We start from the raw sequence: 22812 nt of genomic DNA, 5'->3' as shown, positions 1-22812 counted from the left end.
TTAAGTAAAACGTTGCTTAGGATTATGCCACCATGAAGGTCCCGATTTCTCTCAAGTTAGGACAAATTCAAACTACAAGTAAAAAAAAAAAAAAAAATCACCCATCTGGGCTGCAGACACTAATCTACACCCACAATGGACAGTTCATTGGGGGTTCCTCCCATTCTCCTCCATTTCTAGCAGAGACTACAGGAATACACAAAATAATACTTGTTTCTTGATTGGGACAAATTTTAAATAAGAGCCTGTAGACTGTTTAAGTTGAGCAGTTCTTGAATCAACAAGCTGAGAGCAGCTCAGCTGCTCAGAAAAAGTTAAGACGGTGAGCCTCTGGTGCCCACGGTGACTAGAAGCCCAGATGTGCATCTGCAGGAACAGGGTGGTCATCTGGGATGCCATTTTTTCCAGCTTGGGAAAGCAAACTTGGCCTCAGTAACTTCACTGCCAGGGAAATCCTCAATACTGACTTCATGTAGGCCAGGACTTGATAGGGTTTCTCCAAGGATTCCTGAACCCTCTCTGCATACGGAAGTAATGACTCAGGAAGTGACTGCTTCGTTATTCTCAGGTAATTACTTCCCCAAGCCGCAGCCCAGCCAAAGGCATAGCTCATTTCTAGTCCTACAATTATTCAGGTTTGCGATGGAGACAGCCAGTCATTTCAATCTTCCAGTAACATCTAATAAAAATGGCTGCCATATGGGTCAGGATGGTTGGTTAAGGAGAACAAATGAAAGAAAGGGAATATTATTAGACCAGCCCTGGCATAAGTTTCACAGGACAGTGGGTCTCAAAGTATGTCCCTGGACCAGTGGTATCAGCATCACCTGATAACTTGTTAGAAATGGCAATTATCAGGCCAGGTGTGGTGGCTCACACCTGTAATCCCAGCTACCTGGGAGGCTGAGGTGGGAGGATCAATAAAACCTGGGAGTTCAAGGCTGCAGTGAGCCATGATTGCACCACTGCACTCAGCCTGGGCAACAGAGGGAGACCCTGCCTCGAAAAAAAAAAAAAGAAAGAAATGTCAGTTATCAGGCCCTGAACCAGAGCTACTCAACCAGAAACTCTACTGGTGGTGGAGTTGGGGGGTGGCAGCAACTTATGTCTTAAGAAGCCCACCAGGTGATTCTGAAGCCCATTCAGGTTTGCGAACCAGTGCCTTAGAATAAATCCAAGCAATGTTCGCAGTTCAAGTTTCCATCTTTTTCTGGTGATTTCATGATGAACAAAATAATGAATCAACCAATCTCAGTGTCTCAAGAGCTCCCAAATCATCCTGGAACAGGGCAAGACCCACCCTGTGTTCCCAGAGCCCAGCCAAGGGCTTGGTACATGGCAGTTGCTCAATATATGTTGGGTCCAAGAAGTAAGAAATAATCAACTAGTGATCAAGTCAACATCACCCTTTTTTTTTTTTTTTTTTTTTTTTTGGTAGAGACAATGTCTTGCTATGTCTTCCTATTATTATTATGTCTTACTGCTATCACTCCAATCACTCCAGATTGCAACTCAGTGTCCCATCCCCACTGGCTGACAAGGGCTTTCCATGGAGAGGCCACCAAGGCCCCTTCCCTGGGTTTCTTTCCCTTAATTGCAGGATAGGTTGTGTTGGTGCAGGGGAGGATGAAAGTGAAGCAACTAATGAACTATTCTCTGTGGCATCTACCCTTGCTAATGACAGAGTAGTCGACAGAAGCGCTCTAGTCACAGGCTTAGTTCTTGCACAGTGTCTCAAACTCAAACACCCATGAGGGCAGGGAGACACCATAAACAATGAGGCAGAGGGCACATGCATTGGCTTAGTCCTGTGAGTTGGGGGAAGTGGGAAGTGGGAGGCCACCAGGTCAGACATTGCCCAGACCCCAACCCAACCACCAAGTGCAGGTGTGCGGGGCAGCCAGTGCTGAGCTGAGCTGAGCTGAGCTGAGCTGAGCAAGTCCCTCTCCACTTCCCCAGTATCCTGTACAATTTCCACGTGTGCTCGGAGGGAAGCAGGTGGCCCTTGCCCCCATCTCAAGGGCAACTACCTCTCATTCACAGGTTCAAGAATGTGGGCTCAGAGTTTCCAAATCATTTCCCAAAAGAAGCCAGCTCCTGCTTGCTCACTCTCTCTCTCCCCCTGTAAAATATGCTGGTTTCAAAGTATTGGCTCCTGTGTATAAAACTATTCAAGGCCATACAAAAGGTATCTGCCAATGGTCAGGTTGCAGCATCTGTTGGAAAAAATGGAATTTTTTTTTCTACTTCATACCCATTAAGAAGGCTATTATCAAAAAGTTGGAAAATAACAAGGAATGGCCAGGACTTGGAGAAACTGGAATCCCTGTGTGTTGTCTGTGGGACTGTAGTACAGCTGCTTTGGAAAACAGTTTGGCAGTTCCTCAAAAGAGTTAAAAATAGAATTGCCAGCCAGATGTGGTGGCTCACGCCTGTAATCCCAACACTTTGGGATGCTGAGGCAGGCAGATCACCTGAGGCTGGGAGCTCTAGACCAGCCTGGCCAACATGGAGAAACCCCGTCTGTACTAAAAATATAAAAATTGGCTGGGCGTGGTGGTGCATGCCTGTAATCCCAGCTACTCGGGAGGCTGAGGTAGGAGAATTGCTTGAACCTGGGAGGCAGAGGTTGCAGTGAGCCAAGATCGTGCCACTGCACTCCAGCTTGAACAACAGAGCAAAACTCCATCTCAAAAAAATAAATAGAATTACTATATAATCCAGTAATTTCACTAGGTATATACCCCCAAAGAATTGAAAGCAGGCACTTAAAGGGATATTTGTACACCCATGTTCATAGTAGCATTATTCACAATACTCAAAAGGTGGAAGGAACCTCAATGTCCATCAACTGATGAATGAATAAACAAAGTGTGGTGTCTACATACACGGAATTTTATTCAGCCTGAAAAAGGAAGGAAACTCTAATTCACACCGCAACCTGGATAAACCTTGAAGACAGATGCAAAGTGAAATAAACCAGTCTCAAAAGAACACATATTGTATGATTTCATTTATATGAGGTGCCTAGAGTAGTGAAATTCATAAAGACGAAAGTAGAAGAGAGGTTGCCAGGGGTTGGGAAGAGGGGCAATGGGGAGTTAGTGTTGAATGGCTTTGAAGTTTCAGTTTGGGAAGATGAGACAGTTCTGGAAACAGGTCGTTGTGATGGTTGCACAACATTGTGAATGTATTAATGCCACTGCTTTATACACTTAAAATGGTTGAAATGATATTTTACCACATATAAAATGGTAAGTTTTATGTTATGTATTTTGCCAGAAATATTTTTCTAAAAAATAGCTAACATTTATTGACTGTCTATACGTGCCAGAGACTATTCTGAATGCTTTGTGTTCTCACCACAAGCCTCTGCCATGATTACGACTATCGCCCCAATTTGTGTGTGGGTGTGTGTGTGTGTGTGTGTGAGACAGAGAGACAGAGAGAGACAGGGTCTCAATCTGTCACCTGGGCCGAAGTGCAGCGGCCCTATCACAGCTCACTGCAGCACTGAATTCCTGGGCTCAAGCAATCCTCCCACCCCCAGAGTAGCTGGTACTATAAGTGTGTGCCACCACACCTGGCTAATTTTTTAAAAATTTTTTGTTGAGATGGAGTCTTACTTTGATACCTAGGCTGGTCTTGAACTCTCAGCCTCAAGCAATCCTTCTGCCTTGGCCCCCCCCAAAGTGTTGGGATCACAGGTATGAGCCACCATGCCTGGCCAAATTATTTTAGAGACAGAGTCTCACTCTGTTACCCAGGCTGGAGTGAAGTGGCGCAATCATAGCCCACTGCAGCCTTAAACTCCTGGCCTCAAGTAATCCTGCTGCCTCTGCCTCCCAAAGCCCCAGGTTTACAGGCTTGAGTCACCACGCCAGACCTTTGCTAAGTTCCGACATATGTATAAATCATGAAGCCATCACCACACTCAAGACAATGAACATACCCATCTCACCCGAAAACTTTCCTCCTGCCCCTTGGTAACCACTGTCTCTGCCCTTTCTATCCCACCTCCTTTGTCTCTTTGTCACTACAGATTAAATATAATCTTCTAGATTTTTATATAAATAAAATCACACTGTACATACTTCTTTGTAATGGAGGGGATCTGGCTCTTTTCACTCCACATAACTATTTTGAGATTCACCCATGTTGTGGTACATATCAACCATTCATTCCTTTTTACTGCTGAGTAGTATTTCATTGCATGGATGTATCGCAATTTGTTTATTCACCTGTTAATTCATGGATATTTGTGCTCTTCCCAGTTTAGTTATATTACAAATAAGGCTGCTACGAACATAGGCACACAAGTCTTTGTGTGGACATATGTTTTCATTTCTCAGGATAAATACTAGGAGGGGAATGGCTGGATCATGCAGTAGGTGTACATTTAACTCTTACCAAACTGCCAAACTGTTTTCCAACATTTAACCATTTAATATTTACACCGGAAGTATATGAGAGTCCAAGTTCTTTCATGTCCCTGTCACAGCTAATCATGGTCAGTCTTTTTAATTTTCACAGTTTCTGTGTGTGGTTTCAGTTGCATTTTCCCAATGACTAATGATGTTGAGATTTTTTCATGTACTTGTTTGCCATTTGCATATCTTCTTTGGTGGAGTGTTTGTTCAAATTTTTTGCCCATTATTAGGTTGTTGTTCTCTTACTGTTGAGTTTTGAGTGTTCTTTATGCAGTCTGAATTCAAGTGTTTTATCACATGTATGCTTTACAAAGTACTTTTCAATTTTTTTCACATTTTTTTGTCAAAAACATGTCAAAAAAATCTTAGGGGCCATGATAATAATTGTGATCTCACTACCTTCATAGTTAAGAAATTTTATTTTATTTTATTTTATTTTTGATACGGAGTCTCACTCTGTCACCCAGGCTGGAGTGCAGTAGTGTGATCTCAGCTCACTGTAAGCTCTGCCTCCCAGGTTCATGCCATTTTCCTGCCTCAGCCTCCCAAGTAGCTGGGACTATAGGCACCCGCCACCAAGCCTGGCTAATTTTTTCTATTTTTTGTAAAGACAGGGTTTCACTGTGTTAGCCAGGATGCTCTCGATCACCTGACCTCGTGATCCACCTGCCTTGGCCTCCCAAAGTGCTGTGATTATAGGCATGAGCCACTGCACCCAGCCAAGAAAATTAATTGTAAAAAGATCTTCAGTGATTTAATAATCTTTCTAAATTAATCTCTAATATATCCACCACAGCAGCATGTATCTCCCTCTTAAGGTGTCTCAGTCCATTTTTGTGCTGCTATAACATAACACCTGAGATAGGGTCATTTATAATAAATAGGAATTTATTAGCTCACAGTTCTGGAGGCTGAGAAGTCCAGTGTCAAAGTGCTGGCATCTGGTGAGGGCCTTCTTGTTGCATCATCACATGACAAAAGGCAGAAAGGAAAGAGAAGACAAAAGGGGGTCAAACTCTCCCTTGTATAACACCACCAATCCACTCATGAAGATGGAGCCTTCATAGTCTTACCACTTCTTAAAAGTTCCACCTCTTAATACTGTTATGATGGCAAATAAATTTTAACATGACTTTTACAGGGGACAAACACTCAAACCATAGCAGGAGGTAATCCAACATGGTGGTTAAGGACTAGCGTTGATCAGAAGAAAAAAAAGTCACACGTAGCCATTTACAAGCTTTTAACACTACATATTAGGAAGGTGCTCAACCCCTAAGCACCTAAAGCACTGCTTCATCACTAGTGGTTTCTTGGAGAGAAATTGCCAGGACACACATTGTTGGGTCTGGTTGCCACTGTCACCCCAAGAGTATCTTCAGGCTGAATCCCGTCCAGCCTCCATCCTGTTTCCCAGTCACCCCAACCCACCTGTTTTTGTGTTGCCGTATCTGTCCTCCAATATGATACAAGTACTGCCTCTCCGACACCTCACTGTGTTCTCATAAGCTCCTTTCTGTGATCTTAAACTCTCCCACATCCTCCATTTCTTCTCCTGCCCTACCTGAAACATGGCTGTCCCCAAGGCCACTGTGGCACTTAGGCAGTGTCCTCATGGCTTGCAGTTGCAGTTTCCAATTTCTATTCCTTCCTCCAAAACATCCAGCTCTTCTGAAGATCAGGTCATCTAATTCCCTTGACCTTCTCCTCCTTGAAGCTGTGAGCTACTTTTTGGCCATGCCCCTCCATGCAGGAGGGACTCGAACTTAGCTTCCTGCTTTCCCCTCCTCCCCAACTCCTACCATGTCATTTTTACCCATTCTTGTGACCTCAGCATTGATTGTTTGGAACCACCTAACACCATGTAGTTGAACCATTCAATGCTCTGGCTTCTTAGGTCTTTAACAGACGTGTCCTCAATGATCTTTTTCACCATTCCACCTCAGCTACACACTCACACAGTCACTTCCTTGGAATCAACAGAATTGAATGCACTTGTGAAATCTTTAAGCATCCTACCTTCTGACCACTACCTCTTTCCTTTCAATTCACTTACTCAAGTGCGTCCGCTACCATACTTCTTCAGCCTGTTCAAAATCTTCAACCCAGTGGCCCACCCCAGCACGGCTTGACATCCATCAGCTCCTATATGACTTCATTCTTCTCCTCGTCTTGCCTAGATTTCATGGGCTGAAGTTTAAATTGAAGTAAAACATGCTTGTAGAAAAGTGTAGAAAAGCAAAAGCTCAGATGAATGAGGAGCAACTGCTTGATGGGTATGGGGTTCCCTTTTGGGGTGAGGAAAATATCTTGGGACTAGATAGAGGTGGTGGTTGCACAATGTTGTGAATACACTAAATCCCACTGAATTGTCCACTTTAAAATGGTTGATGGTCAATTACATGTTATGTGGATTTTACCTAAATTTTTTTTTTTAAAGTTGGCTAGGCACGGTGGCTCACGCCTGTAATCCCAGTATTTTGAGAACTCGAGGCTGGTAGATCACAGGGTCAAGAGATCAATACCATCCTGGCCAACATGGTGAAACCTCATCTCTACTAAAAATACAAAAAATTAGCCGGGCGTGGTGGTGCGTGCCTATAATCCCAGCTACTCAGGAGGCTGAGGCAGGAGAATTACTTGAACCCAGGAGGCTGAGGTTGTAGTGAGCCGAGATCTCACCACTGCACTCCAGCCTGGCAACAGAGTGAGACTGTGTCTAAAAAAAAAAAGTAAACAGTTTGATTAATTACCACACAGTGAATACACATATTTAATCACCACGTAGTTCAGAAAAGAGAACCTTACCAGCACCCCAGAAAACTCCTTGATGCCACTTCCACTTGCAACCTTCTATCTTGCCCAAAGGCAACCACTATTTTGTGTCTGGATTCTTTTGTCCAATGTTTATGAAATTCATCCATGCTATACATAAATTATAGTTCATTCATTTTCAATGTTGTAAATATTCCTTTTTTTTTTAGATTAAGGTAGTTACTTTATTTTGAACAAGGAAGTAGCATAAGCAACTCAGTGCGTGCCCTTAAGGTGGGGGTTCTTCCCCCATATCACTCCCCACCCCAAGGAATAATTTTGGGAGAAAAAAAGAGTTTTCTATCTGGCTACCTGTGTTATCTATGATTGCACCTTCTTATATGGCAGGCACGTCATCATGTCCAGACGAGCATCTAAGGAACTGCATTTTGGGAGCTGAAACTTTCATTTGGGTCTAAGATGAATGCATGAACTAACACAGGGCCATCTCCCCTTCACTATTTTGCATCCTCGTTTAATTTCTGACTGCTTTTCTTCCATAATCTTTTATTCTTTTTTTTTTTTTTTTTTTGAGATGGAGTCTCACTCTGTCACCTAGGCTAGAGTGCAGTGGCATGATCTCGATCTTGGCTCACTGCAACCTCTGCCTCCTGTGTTCAAGCAATTATCCTGCCTCAGCCTCCCGAGTAGGTGGGATTACAAGCACGCACCACCATGCTGGCTAATTTTTGTATTTTTAGTAGAGACAGGGTTTCGCCATGTTGGCCAGGCTTGTCTTGAGCTCCTGATCTCAAACAATCTGCCTGCCTCGGCCTCCTAAAGTGCTGGGATTACAGGCATGAGCCACCATGCCCAGCCATAATCTTTTATTCATTTTTAATAGCTATTATGCTTTTACTTTTCTTTGAGTATCTTAAACATACTTATTTCAAAATCTTTGTCACACTACCCCCTTACTATAGGTAATGTACTCATGAAGAAAGAGAACACCCAGGAGGAGTCTGGAATTGGGAAGCCTGGTCCCTGACTCTTCCCTGTGCATTGAACCCCACAGCCAATGAAAGTAACACCCTCTGCTTCCCATTGGACATGCCTTTGCATGGGCTGTGGCCTGAGGATTGAGTCATATCATTGTACATTATCCCCTCAGCCTCCATACTATCCTATCTGAGGTGGTGTCTACAGTAAATGACAGATTTATGCTCTAGAGCTGTAACTAAGAGTGACAAAACTCAGAAGTTAGGTCCTGATTCAACATTCATGGCTCAGCAAGATTTCTAGTATTACTAATGAAATACACTCTAAGTGAAATTCAAAGGTAGTTAAAGGGGGTTTAAAAAGAGCTATATTGCCAGGGAACTCCAACTTTGGCAAAAAAAGATTGAGTCTGTGATTATACAATTCCGTGTACCATCTATCTGTGGGACATGAGCTACCAAGGCAAAAAGCATGCAGGATCCTCGCCAGTATCCCTGTAAGGGTACTGCAATGGTTTGAATGTTGCTGCCAAAACTCATGTTGAAATTTAATTGCCATGGTAATAATATTAAGAGGTGGGGCCTTTAAGACCCTGTTAGGTCATGAGGGCTCTGCCCTCTTGAATGAAGTAATGCCATTATTGGATTATTTATCTTGAGAGTGGGCCACTGATAAAAGGAAAAGTTCACCACTATTCGCTCTCTCTGTCTCCTGCACTTGCTCACCACATGATGCCTTCTACCATGGAATGATCCTCACTAGAAGCCAGCATCGCACTCTTGAACTTTCCAGCCTCCAGAAACACGAGCCAAGTTATTGGGGGAACCTGCCCCCAATATTTGAGCGTAGGTTCTTTCTATTTTCCATAAGTGTTGGCCGGCTGAGAAATAAAGAGTGACAGTAAAAGAGAGGAATTTTACAGCTGGGCCACCAGGGGTGACATCGCATATCAGTAGGACCATGATGCCCGCCTGAGTCTCAGACCAGCAAGTTTTTATTAAGGGTTTCAAGAGGGGAGGGGGTGTAAGAACAGAGAGTAGGTACAAAGATCACATGCTTCAAAGAGCAAAAAGCAGAACCACTAACAAGGGTCTAACAAAGATCACATGCTTCCGAGGGAATAGGACAAAGGGCAAAAGCAGAACCACTGATAAGGGTCCAACAAAGATCACAGGGCAAATGGCAAAAGGAGAACCACTGATAAGGGTCTATTTTCAGTGGTGCACATATTGTCTTGATAAATATCTTAAACAACAGAAAACAGTGTTCGAGAGCAGAGAACTGGTCGGACCACAAATTTATCAGGGTGGAGTTTTTCCCCACCCTAGTAAGCCTGAGGGTTCTGTAGGAGACCAGGGCATATCTCAGTCCTCATCTCAACTGCACAAGACAGACAGAGCAGCTGTTTATAGACCTCCCCGAAGAAATGCATTCCTTTCCCAGGGTATTAATATTAATATTCCTTGCTAGGAAAAGAATTTAGCAATATCTTTCCTACTTGCACGTCCATTTGTAGGCTTTCTGCAAGAGCTAAAATATGGCTCTTTTTGCCCAACCCTGCAGGCAGTCAGACCTTATGGTTGTCTTCCCTTGTTCCATAAAAATCACTGTTATTCTGTTCTTTTTCAAGGTGCACTGATTTCATATTGTTGAAATACACATGTTTTACAATCAATTTGTGCAGTTAACACAATTATCACAGTGGTCCTGAGGTGACGTACATCCTTAGCTTATGAAGATAGCAGGATTAAGAGATTAAAGATAGGCATAAGAAATTATAAAAGTATTATTTGGGAACTGAAAAATGTCCATATTAAGATGAAATCTTCACAATTTATGTTCCTCTGCCGTGGCTCCAGCCAGTCTCTCCATTTGGGGTCCCTGACTTCCTCCAACACCAAGAAAGCTTCCTGTCTTGTCTTGTCTTGTCTTGTCTTGTCTTGTCTCGTCTCGTCTTGTCTTTTTCTTTTCTTTTTATTCTCTTTTTTATTCTCTCTCTCTCTCTCTCTCTCTCTCCCCCCCTCTCTCTTTCAGGTGAGGTCTTACTTTGTTGCCCAGGTTGGGGTACAGTGGCACAATCACAGCTCACTGCAGCCTCAACCTCCCTGGCTCAAGCAATCCTCCCCCCTCAGCCTCCCAAGTAGCTGAGACTATGGGCACATGACAGCATGCTCAGCTAATTTTTGTATTTTTTGTAGAGACAGGGTCTTGTCATGTTGCCCAGGCTGGTCTTGAACTTCTGGGCTCAAGCAATCCTTCCCTGGCCTCCCAGAGTGCTGAGATCACAGGTGTGAGCCACTCTGCCTGGCCTAAACTCTTTTCTTATGAATGACCCAATCTGTGGTCCTTGGTTATAGCAGCAGAAAAAAAAGAAAATGACAGGTACAACAGACAAGGAAGATCCTCTCACATGGGTGAGAGGGTGGTTATTTTGGCTGACTGAAGAACTCAGCATACTTCCGGAAAATGAGAAAAGGTGATATGGTTCATGCTGTTGACCCACACCATATTTGTTGCTTCTCCACTCCCATTTTCACAACTTTATGGGAGTATAATTTTGAATAATAAACTGCATATATTTGAAATGCACTATTTGATACGTTTTGGTACATATATGTAACTATGAAACCATCTCCACAAACAAGATGCTGAACATTTCCATTGCCATTGAAGGTTTTCTCATGCCTGTCTGCAGTTCATTGCACCTTTTAACCTGTCCCCAGGCAACCACTGATCTACAGTCTAGCTACATAAATTAGTTTTTATTTTCAAGAATTTCATATAAGTGAGATAATATAATACATATTTTTTTGTCTGGTTTCTTTCAGTCAACATAATTACTTTGAGATTTAATCAAAATCAGTTTTGATTTTGCTCAAGTGATCCTCCCAACTCAGCCTCCCAAATAGCTGCAACTATAGGCACGCACAACCCTGCCTGGCTAATTTTTAGAATTTTTTGTAGAGGTGGGGTCTTGCTCTGTTGCGTAGGATGGTCTTGAAATCCTGAGCTCAAGTGATCCTCCTTCCTTGGCCTTCCAAGGTGCTGGGATTATAGGCATTTTGGGTCTCTCGCTTCCAATTCTGGCAGGGGAAAAGCCCGATTTCTTTTTCTTTTATTTTATCAGCATTCTTAGAGCCTCTACTGATCAAGGCCAAATTCAGTAACAAAGCATACTTTTAACTGGCCTATTTAACAAGTATTTTAAAGAGCAAAAGTCTTTTCTATCAACTTCCACAAAGGTATCCAAAGTCATGCTTTTAAACTGGAAAGAGTTCTTAGGGAATTACACAATGGTATGTACAAACCTGAACAGGCTGTACTCATGAGGACAAATATGTGATTTATCTAAGCATAGTAAATACTTCAGAGTTTAGTTTTCAGGGTTGGAATGTCTACTGTAAACAGTAGCAATGACTATCTCTGTAGCAAAATTTCCAAGCATAAGAAGAAATCAAGTTTTTCGAGAGAACATTTGCTCAGTAATACCTTTGCCCTTCTATTTATAGGGTAAAAGAGGGAAGAAATATGAGAAACATGCTTATAATACTTTTTTCTTCCCATATCCTTTTCCTTACCATAAAAAAATGTTCTGTGGACTGAAATTCAAGATCAATGATGCATCACTGAAGCCATGAAGTCCTGCAAGTTTACATCATGGTGATTCAGTGCTCCTGGACTGGCAAACCTTCCTCTCTGTGTGTGAGCCTCCCTCAACAATCCCAGGCCTCTGTGTCAGTACTGCTTCTGAACAACTCACTAGTAAGCCCTTGAAAGAATGCAAACCTCTTTAATATAGTCAAATGAAACAGATTTGTGCTCTGTCAACTCAGTCTTGACTTTTGCCTCCAGATTGTGGATTACTTGAGATGCCTGAAATACATTGTCTTTAAAACTGAAAGGCAGCTCCATCATTTCAAAGCAGATAGTAGAGCGTTTACCAAGAAAAACACAGCCAAAACATCACATTCCAACCCATAGGCAGTGAAGATTAGATTTTCCTGTTATCTTCCACCTGTTTTTGTTGTTGTTGTGGCTTTTTGGCTTGTTTTCATCCCTGCTGTAATCCCTGATTAACTCTTGATTTTTCAGGTTGTTGTTTCACGTATTTTGGCCCACTACTTCCTGCCAAAACTATCTGCTATCTGTACATCTCTAGAGGGTTCTAGCAACTATGCTCTTCTTTTTTATAGGAACTGATTCTTTTTTCTTTTTCCCACCCACTGAGCTGATTCTACTTGAACTCAATGAACTTTCAGTCTCCATGTTTCTTTATTTTAATTAATTGAGCTTTCTATCTAAATTGGCACACTAAATTCTGAACAATCCAGATCTGCATGTTTGGTCTAGATTGGTTAGCCACACTGCAAGTCACAGAGTTAGTGTGGAAAACATATTCCAATTTCTAGACCCTTGTGAAAATCAGAATTAGCCAGAAGCACCAGTTTGTAGAATCATGGACAAATCTGGAAAAACCCAACAATTTGGAGGATGTTTAGTCCCAGATGCACAGGATTGAGTTAGTTCTAACCGACCAGACGCGATGGCACGAGCCTGTAATCCCAACACTTTGGGAGGCCAAGGCAGGTGGATCACCTGAGGTCAGGATTTTGAGACCAGCCTGGCCAACATGGTGAAACCCCATCTGTACTAAAATTACAAAAATTAGTCGGTCATGGTGGCACACGTCTGTGGTCCCAGCTACTCGGGAGGCTGATCCAGGAGAATTGCTTGAACTCAGGAGACGGAGGTTGCAGTGAGTGGAGACTACACCACCCGGCTCCAGCCTGTGCAACAGAGCGAGACTCTGTCTCAAAAAAATAAATAAATAAGCCAGGCACGGTGGCTCACACCTGTAATACCAGTACTTTGGGAGGCCGAAGTGGGCGGATCACGAAGTCAAGAGATCAAGACCATCCTGGCCAACATGATGAAACCCTGTCTCTACTAAAAATACAAAAATTAGCTGGGAGTGGTAGTGTGCACCTGTAGTCTCAGCTACTCGGGAGGCTGAGGCAGCAGAATTGCTTAAACCCGAGAGGCGGAGGTTGAAATGAGCCAAGATCGTGCCACCGCACTCCAGCCTGGCAACAGAGCGAGATGCCATCTCAAAAATAAATAAATAATAAAATTGAGGATGGTTTCTTTGCCTTTATTATTTTGAGAATACCATACCATTCCTCCACCATTTTTTTATTTTCTTTTTTATTTTTCTTTTCCTTTTTCCTTTCTTTCTTCACTTTTTTTTCTTTTTTAGAAATGGAGTCTCGCTCTATTGCCCAGGCTGGAACGCAATGGTGTAATCATAGCTCTCGACAGCCTCAAACTCCAGGGCTCAAGAAATCCTCCTACCTCAGCATCCTGAGTAGCTAGGCCTACAGGAGTGCACCATTGTGCCCGGCTAATTTAAAATATTTGTTTAGAGATGGGGTCTCACTATGTTGCTCAGGCTGGTCTCAAACTCCTAGTCTCAAGTAATCTTCCCATCTCACCCTCTGGAGTAACTGGGATTACAGGTGTGAGCCATTATCCCCAGCTCATTCCGCTATTTTCTTACATCACTTGTGGCTGTTAAAAAAATCTGATGTCAGGTCAGGCATGGTGGCTCACGCCTATAATCCCAACACTTTAGGAGGCTGAGGTGGGCAGATCACCTGAGGCCAGGAGTTCAAGACCAGCCTGACCAATATGGTGAAACTCCATCTCTACTAAAAATACAAAAAAAATTAGCCAGGCATGGTGGTGGGCGCCTGTAGTCCCAGCCACTTAGGAGGCTGAGACAGGAGAATTGCTTGAACCCGGGAGGCGGAGGTTGCAGTGAGCAGAGATCATGCCACTACAGCCTGGGTGATACAGCGAGACTCTGTCTCAAACAAACAAGCAAACAAAAAAATCTGATGTCAATCTGACTTCAATCCTCTTTTTGTGATGTTCTCTTTCTCTTGACAATCTTTTAGAATTTTCTCTGCTTCTTTGAAATTCTTTTTTCTTTCTTTTTTCTCATTTTTAAAAAATTTTTTATTTTTAGGTGATGTCTTGTTCTGTCACCCAGGCTGGAATGCAGTGGTGAAATCAGTTTACTGCAGCCCCAACCTCCTGGGCTCAAATGATCCTCCCACCTCAGCCTCTTGAGTAGCTGAGACTACAGGCATGCATCATCACGCCTGACTAATTTTTAAAACTTTTTGTAGAGACGGGATCTCACTTTGTTGCCTATGCTTGTCTTGAACTCCTGGGCTCAGGTGATCCTCCTGCCCCAGCCTCCCAAAGTGCTGGGATTACAGGTGTGAGCCACCATGTCCAGCCTAGAAAATTTTAATTTTACTATTAAATGTTCTTATCTTTTCTCTATAACCTTTTTAATCTTTCTTTCATCTTTTTACAGTTACAGAAGATCATCTCATTTTTCTTCAAATATTTATTTCTGTTCATTTTTCTTCTTTCTAGAATTCTTATTCCCTGGATGTTAGTACTTCTGTCTTCCACATAACCTAGTTTTTTCTTTATATTTTATACGTCTTTATATTTTATACGTTATTTCCTTCTCTCTTCTGAAAGATTTCCTCCACCTGTTCTTCCAAGTTGACAATCAGTTTTGCAAATTGTCATTTTGTTATTTTTTTATTTTGTTTTATTTTTTATTTCTATCCATTTTGTTATTTATCCATGTGATGTGTTCACTTCAACTATGATATTTTACATATCTAATATTTCTTTTCTATGTTTTCTTGTTCTTATCTACATTGTCATTATCTTCTTTTATCTCTTTTTGTATACTTATTAGGCCATATTACATTATCTATGTAACTGTTTTTATATGCATAGTTGGATTCTGTAATCTAAAATGCAGTTTTTCATTTCACTTAGTTGTGATTCTGAAATCTGCCACTTTGACCTGTGAATTCATGTTTTCCTTTTCTGGGAAGTGCATATAGGGAAAGGCCAGTCCTAATTAGCTCATTCCCAGTCAGCCCCAGTTAGCTCTGAGGGTGGGAATGGATGAAGCCCAGAGGGGAGAAACAAGCCAGGGCACAAGGAAACCACTGTCATTTACTCTCCACCTCACAACACAATGGGGTCAGAGCTTCACTCTGCCTTCCAGGGCACTCAGCATTCTGAGGACACCTTGTTGGACTGTCATTTGCCAGCTCTGGGGGTTTGGTGGGAAGGGGAACTGATACCCCAAGGTAATTCGTCCTCACTTCAGGCACAACTATTAAATTTAAGGTTGTGAATGTGATTTGATGCCCTTATGTGGTATCACTGGGAGGCAAATCCCTGGGTGATTATCCATCACTGGGCACTATTTGCACTAATATTCTCCCCCAGTGGGTACCATGAAATCCCCCTTTTCCAGAAACATCACTTTTTCAAGAATTCCCCTATTCCAATCCCATTCCTTTGTACTTCTTCCCTTGTGATTCTTCTCCCTTCTTTTCTTCTTCAGACATTTGTTAAGGGCCTAATGTGTGTCATGTACTAGGTTGTGAGTCTGACAGGTGTGAAGAGCAGATGTGTTTGAAGAATAAGAAAAATAGGCTGGGCGTGGTGGCTGACGCCTATAATACCAGCACTTTTGGGGACTGAGGCGGGCAGATCACGAGGTCAGGAGTTCGAGACCAGCCTGGCCAATATGGTGAAACCCGTCTCTAGTAAATATACAAAAATTAGCTGGATGTGGTGGCATGCGCCTGTAATCCCAGCTGCTCAGGAGGCTGAGGCAGAAGACTCACTTGAACTCAGGAGGCAGAGGTTGCAGTGAGCCGAGATCATGCTACTGCACTCCAGCCTGGGCAACAGAGTGAGACTCCATCTAAAAAAAAAAAAAAAAGGAATAAGAAAAATGGGAACCAAAATGGAGCCAAGGTTGCAGAACTAAAGACAAATTTGGCCTCCTTTCCCTGGCAGCGAAGCAAGGAGAGGGAATAGCCTTCCTCTGAGGCGGAGCCTATCAAATGGTGATGGGAAGGTGCTCTAGTCAATGGTTCTAATCTCGACCTCTCCTTAGAACCACCTGAAGAGTTTTGTTTTAATCCCAGCATCTAGGCACATTTAATTGGCACAACTATGTCAACTATGTGCCAATTAAATCGTAATCTCTTGAGGTGAACTCACAACCATATATATATACACATATATATGTGTGTATATTCACTTCTTTTTTTTTCGAGACAGAGAGTCTCACTCTGTTGCCCAGGCTGAAGTTCAGTGGCACCTTCTCAGATCATTTGCAACCTCCGCCTCTTGAGCTCAAGCAATTCTCGTGTCTCAGCCTCCTGAGTAGGTGGGATTACAGGCATGTGACACCACGCCTGGCTAATTTTTGTATTTTTAGTAGAGAAAGGGTTTCACTATGTTGGCCAGGCTGGTGTCGAACTACTAACCTCAGGTGATCCACCTGCCTTGGCCTCCCAAAGTGCTGGGATTACAGGCATGAGCCACCACTCCCGGTCCACAAACATATATTTTTTTTAATTTCCAGGAAATCCAATATATATCCACGTTTAAGAACCACTGCTTGGGCCGGGCGCGGTGGCTCACGCCTGTAATCCCAGCACTTTGGGAGGCGGAGGCAGGTGAATCACGAGGTCAGGAGAACGAGACCATCCTGGCTAACACGGTGAAACCCCGTCTCGCTCTGTTGCCCAGGTTGGAGTGCAATGGCACAGTCATGGCTCACTGCAGCCTCAATCTCCTGGGCTCAAGCAATCCTCCCACTTCAGCATCCCTAGCAGCTGGGACCACAGGCGTGTGCCACTATGCCCAGCTAATTTTTTAATTTTTGTAGAGAGGGGTCTCACTGTTGCCCAGTCTGGTCTTGAACTGAGCTCAAGCGGTCCTCCCTTCTCAGCCTCCCAAAGTGCTGGGATTACAGGCGTGAGGCACCGTGCCCGATCTTACTGAGAGGTTTAAATGGGTGAAGTAAGTGAAAGCATCCTGCAGAGATAGGAACGTAGTAGGTGCTCAGTAAATGTGCGTTAAATCTGAGTCTTTCCTGCCTAAACAAAGAAACTTTTCCAGTTTAACCCACCGTGGTCAGTTCAGTAGCCTGAAGATGCAGGCTGGTGCAACCGGATTCCCTCTAGGGCTCCCAGAAACGATGGAACAGCCTTTGTCCACTCTGGTAAAGGGAAAGGGAAAGGTAGCCCCCTTTCCATGCTGTCCATCGGCTTAGGGCGCCCCAACACTTTTCATTCAGCCTTGTCTTTGACGCAACTTTTGAAGTCGGCCACTAGAGGGCGGACTGTCTCCACAACCCGCAGCGGCGCTCGGCGGCGCTCAGCCGCGCTGGCGGGAGAAAACGCGGAAGGCGGCTCTGGCCGCGGGCGGTGCTCGCCCCCTGTTTTCTCCACCGTCCCCGCAAGCCGTTTCCAGGCAGTAATCCCGGGCGGGCGCGGTCCCCTGCGTGCCGGCGCGGCCCCGAGTGTGCCCTGACGCCCAGTGTGCTACTTCACTTACTCCGAACAGTCCTATTGTTCCTCCCAGGTGAGTAAATTAAGGCTCAGAGACAGTAAGCAAATGGCCGAGGGTCACACAGCTGTGGGAATTAAATCTAGGCAGTGACAGATGTCTGCTTGACTTCAAAACCAGCAACACACTTGTGGTCAAAATGAGCCCCAATGCCCAGCCCTCCACAGGAGGGCAAGTGACTTGCAGAGCTACTCAGAGGCCCAGCAAGAGACCCCAGAAGCAAGGAGGGTCAGAACAACGTCTGTTACCCTCCCTTCTCTGCCTGGAACCCCGCTGCCGCTGCCACGCTGCCGCTGCCACGGCCCTGAACCAGTGTTTGCCTCCACTGGTCATCTTTTTTACTGCCCTAACCTAGTCTGAAGATGAAGATGTTAAAGTAATTCCTTTTGTTTTTCTTTTCTCCCCCTTTGTATCCATGAGGATGATCGATTTTTGCAGCCACTCCAAAGGAGTACTTAGGATGATTTAGAAGCGGGTTTTAATTGCTTACTGGCTCTCCATTGAAGGAGCCAGGACCTATTAAAAAAACAAAAACAAAAACAGTGGTAACTACATGTACTCGACTGCTGGTGTCTAGGCTGCAGGGCAGTGGGAGAGGTGTTCCCCCAACACATAGCCTTTCATACCAGAAAAACTAATTTGATGTTCTGTGTCACTGAACTTGTATTTGGAGGCGGTCCAGGGGATATTCTGCAACTTCTTCCAGCAATCACCCATCCCTCCCTCCCTCCATCCCTCCCTCTCATGCAAGGCTCTGTGCTGTGGCTGTGGAGAGATGGCCCCAGCCAGACGTCTCTCCACAGGACATTTGTGATCCAGCACAGTGAAGCTCACTCGCAGGAGAACTGGTACCAAGAGCATGATCAGAAAACACTTTTTTTTTTTTTCCGACAGTCTTGTTCTGTCACCCCAGGCTGGAGTGCAGCAGCACCATCTCGGCTCACTGCAACCTCCACCTCCCGGGTTCAAGCGATTTCTCCTGTCTCAGCCTCCTGAGTAACTGGGATTACAGGTGCCTGCCACCAGGCCTGGCTAGTTTTTTTGTATTTTCAGTAGAGACGAGGTTTCACCATGTTGGCCAGGCTGGTCTTGAACTCCTGACCTCAAGTGACCCTCCCTCCTTATCCTCCAAAAGTGCTGGGATTACAGTCATAAGCTACCGCACGCGGCCAGAAAACATTCTTTATTTTTATTATTGATGTATTTATTTAGAGATGGGGTCTTGCTCTGACACCCAGGCCAGAGGGCAGTGGCATGATCATAGCTCACTGCAGCCTCAAACTCCTGGGTTCAAGTGATCCTTCCACCTCAGCCTCCCAAGTACCTAGGATTACAGGTGTTGGCCGTCGCGCCTGGCTAATCTTTATTTTTGTAGAGATGGGGTCTTGCCCTGTTGCCGGGGCTGGTCTTGAACTCCTGGTCTCAAGCGATTCTCCCACCTTGGGTTCCCAAAATACTGGGAATTAAAGGTGTGAGCCACTGACCCCAGCCGGAGAAGTCTTTCATGAAGGCCATGCTCATGCAGAAGATGCCAATTCTTCCTGGAGTTTGTGTTGTTTGGGCGCGGCAATTTTTTTTTTTTTTTTTTTTTTTTTGAGACAGTCTCACTTTGTCGCCAAGGCTGGAGTGCAGTGGCGCGATCTCAGCTCGCTGCAACTTCCACCTCCTGGGTTCAAGTGATTCTCCCGCGTAGCTGGGACTATAGGCGCCCGCCACCACGCCTGGCTAATTTTTTGTATTTTTAGTAGAGACGGGGTATCACTGTGTTAGCCAGGATGCTCTGGATCTCCTAATCTCGTGATTCATCCTCCTCGGCCTCCCAAAGTGCTGGGATTACAGGCGTGAGCCACCGTGCCTGGCCGGCAGTTCTTTTTAAGAGGAATTAAAGCCATTGAGTAACACATGGGGAGGCTGGGATTCTGTTGCGCTGAACAATCCTGGGCCTGGAGACAAGGCCCTCGGTTTCTGTGTATATGAGATAGGGAACATGGGCTCCTTCCTGGCTCAGCCCATCTCTCATGTCACATGCTGGTGTCATCAACTAGCACAGCTTTGAAACTCCTCTAATCACTCTCCTGCCTGTACCAAAGTTCACAAGGCATAATGCTGTTCGTGGGTAAAATGGGCTGTATTAAGACCCCTGGAAAAGAGATCCCAGGGCTGTGGCAGCCTCCTTCAACTCCCTCTGCCCCCATGCATTTTTTCTTTTGTTTTGTTTTGCTTTTTTGAGACCGAGTCTCACTCTGTCACTCAGGCTGGAGTGCAGTGGCATGATCCTGGCTGACTGCAACCTCTGCCTTCCAGGTTCAAGCAATTAACTGGCCTCAGCCTCCCAAGTAGCTGGGATTTCAGGTGCCTGCCACCAGGCCCGGCTAATTTTTGTATTTTTAGTAGAGAGGGGGTTTCACCATGTTGACCAGGCTGGTCTCAAACTCCTGACCTCAGGTGATTTGCCTGCCTCAGCCTCCCAAAGCACTGGGATTACAGGCGTGAGCCACTGCAGCCAGCCCCTCTGCGCATTTGTTCTATAGGTTAGAGGACGCAAGGAGCCCACCTGCCTCTGGAGCCCTCCCTGGACCCTTAGTTCTTCCATCATCTCTGTTGAAACGTTTCACCACCAAATGTCTAAGCAAATAGTATTGGGTGCCACGGAAGGTTGAGACGTTAGAGAGCTGCTTGTGAATAAAAGTCATAAGAGCAGAGCAGAAAGTCCACAGAGCAATTCGTGTGCCTTGGGTAGGGTCAACTGAATCTGATCCTCAAGCCCCAGCCTTCGGCATCCTTTCCTTGTCCAGCTAAGCTCCTTTTCCCCAGGCTTGATGCCCAATGCCCTGACCCGGCCCATCCAAAGCTGCTTGCAAGAGCAGGGAGACTACAGCATCACAGGCAGACACAGTCAGGTGCTGGCTCTGCCCTCCACGAGCTCTGCGAATTTGGTTAAGTCCTCTGGTCTCTGAGCCCAATGTCCTCACCTATAAACTGAGCATAGCAATATCTAGTGCACAGGACTCCTTCAAGGCATATGAAATAGTGACTATGAAACACCAGCACGTAGTACGCAGTAAATAAAAGGCAGGTATCTTTTGTAGAGTGTTACCATTCCAGGGGTACTGCAATTTTATAGGCAAAAGGTCCAGTCAAAGGATTGACCTCATACAGTGAATTGAAAGCCATAACCAGGAAGGAAAGTGTGTTTAAAGGGATTGGTCATCTTTCTACCGCCATCACATGATAGCAGGTGGGCAGCTACCAGCAAGAAAAGCAGTTTTGGTAACAGAATATTAGAATAATTATTAGACTGTTTGGAATACTGCCTTATATTGAAAAAATTTTAGAATTACGAATAAATTTGGATTTGCATTGGCTCGTTTGGCTCTAACAGTGTTCCCTTTAGGTAGTTCAGGCAGATATTATAATCCCAGTTTAAGAAGTGCAGAAATGGTGGGGTGTGGTGGCTCACACCTGTAATCCTAGCACTTTGGGAGGCAGAGGTGGGTGTATCACAAGGTCTGGAGTTTAAGACCAGCCTGGCCAAGATAGTGAAATCCCATCTCTACTAAAAATACGAAAAAAGTAGCTGGGCATGGTGGCAGTCACCTGTAATCCCAGCTACTCGGGAGGCTGAGGCAGAGAATTGCTTGAAGCCAGGAGGTGGAGGTTGCAGTGAGCGGAGATCATGCCACTGCACTCCAGCCTGGGCGACTCTGTCTCAAAATAAATAAATAAATAAATAAATAAATACAGAAATAAATACAGAAATAAAATAAATACAAAAATAAAATAAAATAAAATAAATGCAGAAATGGGCTCACACAGGTGAAATGACTGCGGGAAAAGACTTAACCCCAGGGCTGATTCCTCTGGATTCCAGGCTCAGTGTGCTTTCCACCATGCCCTCAATTGCGAGTGTGTAATATTGGCAAGCTTAACTGGACCACAGACAGCTACCGTGTGTCATTGTCACACCATGTCCCAGAGCCACCAGTGCAGCTTTCCTCCAAGAGCGTGTCTTGCATTTCACGTGGGGAACTAGGGCAGAATGTGGTTCTTGCCCACAGCGTTACTTTCCAGCCAGCTTCTGTGGAACACATGTGCCCCATGCAGTGGACAGAACAGAACTTTTGATCTTGCCCTGCCCCTTGGCTCCTCCTCCAGCCTTCCCCATGCCTTTGGGGTACAGGATACTCCCAGCCATCCACTTCCTCCTCCCAGAAACCTGGCGCTTCCCACTCTTTCCCTGCTACACCTTGCTACCCTGTCCTTATTCTTCCCCTAACAAGCTGTAGCTTCATCCACTCCCTCTCCACTGCCCTAGTCCTTTCACTTCAGCTTACCTCAGAATCACTGGGGGAGCTTGTTAAACTCCAATGGTAGGGCCCCCCCAGAGTTTCTGATTCAGTAGATCTGAGGTGGGGCCCCAAAATGTGCATTTTTAACAAGTTCTCAATGATGCTGATGCTGCTGGTCTGGGGTCCACCCTTTGACAACCTCAGTCTTAGTAACTGTAATAGCCTCCTAATGCCACTGAACCTCCCTCCAATCTGTTCTCTATATAGTAGTCCGAGAGATCTTTTCAAAATCTAGCTGGATCGGACTTCCTTGCCTAGAACCCTTCCTTGCTTAACCTACTTCACTTAGGAGGGAGACTACGTCTGTCTTCTATCCCAGTGCCTTGTAGATGCTGCACAAAGCTCCCTTGAAATTCATGCCATCAGACGAAAATCCTGCCTCCCTCCTGGTTGCTGTCACCTGCCAGTACCCTGGTCATTCCTCCTTGTCCCTTAAGGACTTGAGCATTGGGCTCGCTGCCTTCATTTTCAACATCTACTAGTGTCACTCTTTGGAGAGTGATCTGTCTAACACCTTGGTCTCTCAGTTCCTTGACCTTTGTGCCTCAAATGATCTTGAGCCTCCTACTCTGGAGGTCACATGCTTGACCTTGTCATCGCCAATGACCGTGTCGCCCCTTATTCTCACTTTCAAGCCCCTCACTTCCTGACCACCTTGTCCTCTCTTTCCAGTTTAGTGGCTCTAATGCTCCCACACCAGCAATTATTTAATCTCATGAAGAACCATGATTCATTGGCCTTGTGAACAGGTCTCAGTCAATTTACGAAGTTAATTTTGCCAAAGTTAAGGACGCACACCTGGACACAGC

At 44.7% G+C, this 22812-nt stretch overlaps 1 long non-coding RNA gene across 4 annotated transcripts in view; it reads left to right on the top strand.

The window, feature by feature from the left end:
• The first annotated feature begins 17498 nt into the window (after window positions 1-17498).
• Window positions 17499-22812, top strand: part of LOC103214431 (uncharacterized) — a 56199-nt gene continuing 50885 nt past the window's right edge. For all 4 annotated transcript variants that reach the window (XR_489530.3, XR_012092543.1, XR_012092541.1 and 1 more), the window contains exon 1: window positions 17499-17669. This is a non-coding gene — a long non-coding RNA (uncharacterized lncRNA). The remainder of the gene's footprint in view (window positions 17670-22812) is intronic.

The sequence above is a fragment of the Chlorocebus sabaeus genome, chromosome 3 (genome assembly GCF_047675955.1).
Source record: "Chlorocebus sabaeus isolate Y175 chromosome 3, mChlSab1.0.hap1, whole genome shotgun sequence".
Lineage (NCBI taxonomy): Eukaryota > Metazoa > Chordata > Mammalia > Primates > Cercopithecidae > Chlorocebus > Chlorocebus sabaeus.
This window is presented reverse-complemented; position numbering and strand designations above follow the sequence as displayed.